This window comes from Mixophyes fleayi, chromosome 6, assembly GCF_038048845.1.
Source record: "Mixophyes fleayi isolate aMixFle1 chromosome 6, aMixFle1.hap1, whole genome shotgun sequence".
Lineage (NCBI taxonomy): Eukaryota > Metazoa > Chordata > Amphibia > Anura > Limnodynastidae > Mixophyes > Mixophyes fleayi.
The window spans coordinates 184,926,293-184,932,357 of NC_134407.1; positions in this window are offsets into that span (position 1 = coordinate 184,926,293).

Here is a 6,065-nt window from a genome sequence, read left to right on the forward strand (position 1 = left end):
TAGAAGAGCAGTCAACAAGCCGGGTTGGTACACAGGGGCTGGAGAGGCAGAATTGTCAGACAGGGAGAATCGATACACAGGAAGCTGACAGGAGGCTTGGAAGCACAAGAATCTACGAGGGCAACAGGAGCCAGGAACAGGTAAGGTTGCTCTGACACTCGTCAGAGTGAATGTTAAATACAGACGGGGATTCAAAATCCCTGCCTCCGGGTTGCAGTCATGTGACCGCCGAACCCGGAAGTGCAGTTTCCAATGGAGGGAGCGGCGGGGAACAGGTAAGTTCGTAACTGTATTACCTGCTCGGCTTGAACTTGGACTGTTTGACTATCCACACGCATCTACTACTTCACTGGGTGCTGTCTTGGAGAACCACAACCTTTGCGTCCATTTTGAAAAAATTCAAACCTCCGTGCGGGGGACCCTGGTGAAGACCAGGAGCGCGATAGACTCAGTTTTTCCTAGCAGATTGGCGAGATGATCTGATTGGGTAATAGTGGTGCCTGAAATAGATCTGGCACTACCAATAGGTGAATCTAGGCCTATGAAGCTGCTGACTTCTGCTCTTCCATATTGGTAATGGGCTTGGTGTGAAGTGTCTGACTATGGTTTCCCAGTAATACTTCCATGAGCTAAAAATACCACTGTGCCACTCAAGGTTACATGTGTGGAGGGGGCAGGAAAATGCCCAGTGGGAATTTGGGTTGGCATCCAACAGGAAGGTGTGCCACCTAGGTTGTCCAGGGGGCACACGCTGGCCCTGTTCTTGAGTATACATAGAGTCACACCACTCCATTAATTTGCATAACTATTAGAATTTCACATTAATATAACTTCCACATGTCTTTGCATGGGGAAGTCTATTTAACAAGTACTTGTACTGCTTCAATATTTGTTCTGTTATTACCATCTCAGGGTGGAGATAACAGAAGAAAAAACTTGAAAAAATGCTTACTTCAGCTCTGTAGAATGTTGAGCACTCTCCCTTTTACAATTGTAAATATTGTGACAAAGTCACTGGGTTAGTATGATGGCAGGTATATTTCACCTAGGTTCCTATCCAACATGTTTTAAAACCCCAGGAAAATGTGTATTGTGTGCAAGCTGCTGAAGAGGTATAGGCCTGTTGAAAAGCCAGAAAAGGGTCCTGGGTTTGTGGATGGAGAGTTTGGGCGGGCTCCATCCGTTAGGCCCATTAACTGGGCCTTCCAAGTTACCAGTGATTCTGCTGGTAATCAGGAGCTGCACCTCAGTGTTGCTGGTAAACGGCTACAAGGCAGCTCAGTCAGTCTCTCACTGCATGGGGCTGCAGAGTATCTGTGAGCGAAAGCCTGATATCTGCCTGTGCTGAAACATCCTTTTGTTTTGTCTTAGTTTGTTAGTCAGAAGAGACAAAAGTTTAGATAGAGCCAGACAGCAAGCTGTCTATTTTGGGGTTCTCTCTTTGTTTTCTTGCTGAATAAATCTGACTGAGGCCAGTTCCACGAAATCTTTGGACTTGTGTGAAATCTCTCGACTGCTATAAACACCATCTACCTCAGAAGATGGCACCGGGCCTTCCAACCTGGTCACTATATGCATTGAATACATGTGACTTGCACAAAAAAAATAGTCCAATAACCCTCACAGCACATGTGTGCCTGATGCCTGAAAACAGTACAAGCATTCATTTTATTAGCTGAAGCAATAATCGATATTGTGCCTCAAGGTGCACTGGATGCACAAAACACCTTTGTATTGCACCGACTGATATTGCACCAATGCAACTTCATAGTCTGCAAAGCACATATCAAGGTGAATGCAGATCACATCTCTCTGGAGGCACCTTCACAAATTAGAAGTGCAAGTTTGAGGGGAGGTAGAAAAATCTGAAAAGCCGCACTGTGTAAACATCACATCAAAGGTCCACTTTAGAACCACTATAAAGTTCTCCCGGACCAGCAGAAACCATCCCAAATCCCAGACAGAGGCGGGGCTTAATTTTGCAAATTGTGGTATTGCATGGCAGGAGGTGGGTCTACAGTGACACAGTGGCATTGCTGTGCCGGCTCTCCTCTTGCCACCTGACCTCCCCTTCAGGATCTCCTGGAGGAGAGACATAAAAGGTTGGCAAGTATGAATTAAAGCCCGTTTTGGCACATCCCCTCAAAAAACTACTCCCTACTTAGCAAAGACCCCCTCAGTCCCCTCACCTTCTCCCATCAGTCAGTACCAATTTCTGTTCCTCAGCAAAATAACATATTGGCTTTACAAACCCATGCACTTTGGCTGAAAGCTTGGGCAATTTTGCACATTGTGAGGCCCAGTGTGTAAATCTGGTACTCAATAAATGCTATATATATTTATATATCTCTCTAAGAACCTGCATGTTGCTAGATGTAAACATACCTTTTGTAAGGGCTCGAACTCACACTATGGTCAATGTATTTGTTGACGGTAAAAGTACATAAATACAAAGCTCTGCACAAATGAGGAAGGTAAATATAATTCCGGGAAAGCTTGATACATTACTATTTAATCCTCTCATGTGCCTGTGATAATAATGTGAATGGCCTGCACATGAACCCATCTCTGTGCTTTGAGTGGGGTCACAAAGGGGCATTATGCAGTTTGCCAGTTCTTTGTTCTCGTGTCACTTTCTTCTTTATTGCTTTTCACTGGTAAAGAAAAGGTGACAAAAGTAATGTAAAAAAAAAAAAAAAGGTAATAGAAGGGAATAAAAAGCATTTATTACTTAGCACAATAAATTTGTACCTAGATGTGGCTGAAATTGAAAGGCCAATCTTCCTATAACAATTAAAAGTTGTCATTAAGGTTTTACGTTCTTTTATTGTTAGTTTTACACTGCTAGCAGGTGGCATTGTTTTATTCTGAAATTCTGAGAGCAGGTGAGACCATATTATACTGCCTGTGTCTGTCTTTATGGCCAGGAAGGAGATAGTACAGTTGTGTGTGAGAGATATACAAAGCCTGTCAATGAAGAGATTGTAATTGGTAACACACCCCTTTAGCCGCCATTTAAAGTTGGCCACCTAAATTGATTGTAATATTAAACCGCCCAAAAAATGGCTTTCTTAGGGGGAGGCACACCATAATAAGATCTTTTATTTAGGTAGTACATCTTTAAATGGCTCAACATTAGCCCCAAAGTTCATAATCTACCTGTCAGTTATTCAAGTACCCAGATGAAACCACTCCAAAATAGGATTATGTATCCAGCTTTTACATTTTACACCTACAGTCTCTCTATACAGGATCAGTAATAAATGGTACTCAACCTAACCAATGGTGAAATAAGAACCTGTACTGCTTACTCATCTATTGGTTGTTTGTGGTTCCAAGGTCACGCCCCCAAACACACAGATCATATTTGTTTGGTTTATAAGACACACCAGAATTTAAGGTGCAAAATATGGAATAATACCAGCAAGCGAGGAGGCACGTTATCTTGGAGCTTATGTATATAAGGCCTCATAACCATTGGTGTCAAAATACATGCGTTTACTAGCATTTTTAATGCAAGAGCACAACATTTAAAATTAAAGCATTGTTTACAACGTCAACATAGCCCCTCGTGCTTCCTTTCAGGAGCATTGCATTTGTATTGTGGCTTTTCAGACGCTGGTTGCTCCATTTTTTTGCATTCAGGGCATTTTATTGTGTCAGCATTTCTTACTTATAGGTATTTCGGGTGTCGGAATTAATTGCGTGTCACTGTTTATAACGTTAGGTGTTTCCTTCTTGTCACTATTTTATGTGTTGGCATTTCACTGTCACTGGTGACATTGATGTCAGCATTTTCATCATTGCCATTTCGTACCCCAACCGGCCCACTCTGGTCTCTACAAATTAAGTCTGCACCCTTCTATCCTCTAATGACCCACTCTGCCAGTCATTACACTGACCTACAGAATTAAATTTAAACTCCTCATCCTAACCTATAAAACCTTCAGCCAACCCACTCCCCCTCCCCCCTACAATTCCATACTCTTCTCTACCTATGTTTCTTCCCGCCCCCTCCACTCTGCCAACAACTCACGCCTCACGACCACACTGATTAGCTATTACTACTCCCACCCTCAGTACTTTAGTGTATTGAACTTCCATGCCCTATCACATTAGCCTCTTCATTCCAATGCTTCATACATGCCCTTAAAGCTCATTTATTTATTCAAGCCCATCAGCCCTCCTCCTAACTCCTTTGTCATAAAAGTCTACAGGGACAGAGGTAAGCACCGTTGATAAGGTTAAGGACAGAGAAATCTCTGATGTCCCCGGTGGTAACCCTTAATTAAATAAGAGAAATTGGTGAAAAAGCCTTTTGCCAGTGTTTACCCTGCATAGTGGTTCTTCATTGCTTGTTAAATAGATCCCTGAGTCTTTAATCTATAGCTTTGTCTTATAAAGCAAATATATTTTAGTAAGTTAATTATTAGCAAATTAGAAAAATGTCCCATAACTCAGTATGTCACAAGAGCATTGTCCGTGGACATTGTCCGTCCTGCAATGTATTTTATGCAAATTAAGTTCAGAAAGTTTTGTTTTCTTTAACCCTTCTAACTATTGTTCTGCAGCATCAAACTTAAGTCAATAAAGCTTCTTCCATTCCACACATACACAACAGATGCTGAAAAAGGCCAACCTGGTTCCGCACACCACTGATTCCATCAGTTTTATAGACAGAGCACACAGCGTTAACTAACTCTGATGAATCCGACTGCGCAGCTTTAATTGAGAGCCCGGGGGACTAGCGCCCAGCTGAGACCAATTAGTTCCACCATATCTCAGCCTTGCACATTTTCCCTTGAACCGACTTGCAGGGAAGAAAGGCGACAGGTACGTGACAGCAGCAGGGGAGGGTGAGAACTGGGCTCCAGATTGGTCTTGCATAGAAAATACTTTGCATTATCCCGTATACAAAATAGTTTACTTGTAGGACACTTCATAATCGCATTGGTTAATGAACATTGAGCTCACAGTAAATTGTATGTATAGACACCGACAGAACTTTACTGGGGCAGAACAGAACTTTTAAAGGAGGAAATTCCACCGTCGCCTCTTACCAAAGTATACATATTCTATGAAAATACAGAAAAATTCTACATTTAATATACACAACAAAGATTAGAAACATGCTGTAAATAATCCTACATATCGTACTGTCCTGCAATTAGCAGTCAGTGCAAGTACTTGTGTGATGCTTGAAATGCTGTGTACATTTTATCTTTATATTTTAATCAATAAATCTGCTCCAGAGGGGGATTTCAGACACCTCTACTTGCATAGACCCCTATGCTATACCCACACTGCACCCGATCACTAGGTGATATTACACTATACTCAGTGCACAGAAATGATCAATTTTATTGAATATTTGTTTACATGGAATAGAGAATAGCTATCTCCAATCAAGAATTATTATATATATAATGATTTGCTGAACACTGTAGAATTCCAAAAATAAATGTTATTTCCCAACATATTAAAATGAATAACATTCAAACGCAATTTTTTCCCACAACTACTTTGTTTTTTTTTGCCCTGATGACGTCATAATTCAGTAGCTACTTTTACTTTACCAATTTGCTAAGAGCTCTGTTAGTTAGTTACATTCATATACTGCTTTTTTTGTGATCACAAACAATTACAGGCCTTCTATTCAGTCCTACTTAACGATTCTTAGGGGCACATTTAAGACGCACTGCAAAAAATGAAAAATAGCTTTCAATCCTTATCGCATTGATAAGGATTGGAAACTATATTTTTCATATCTATCAAAAACCTACACAGGAACACCAGTTCTGATAAACTGCTGAAAAAGAAAACTGACTTATCACTCTGTCTTCGTAATGCGATCCTGGGTGGCTTCTTCGGTCCTCCTTTCAATTCCTGTGCGCATGCGCCGATTGATAACTCGGGCATGTGCACAGGCATCCAAGCAGCACTGACCAAAGACCTGGGTCATGTGACAGGGCTGCACATGCGCTATAAAGCTCTGCTCTTCGGAACAGAGCTGATAAGCACTAAAAACTATGAAAAACAGTAATGTACCCCAGGTAAGAATGTGC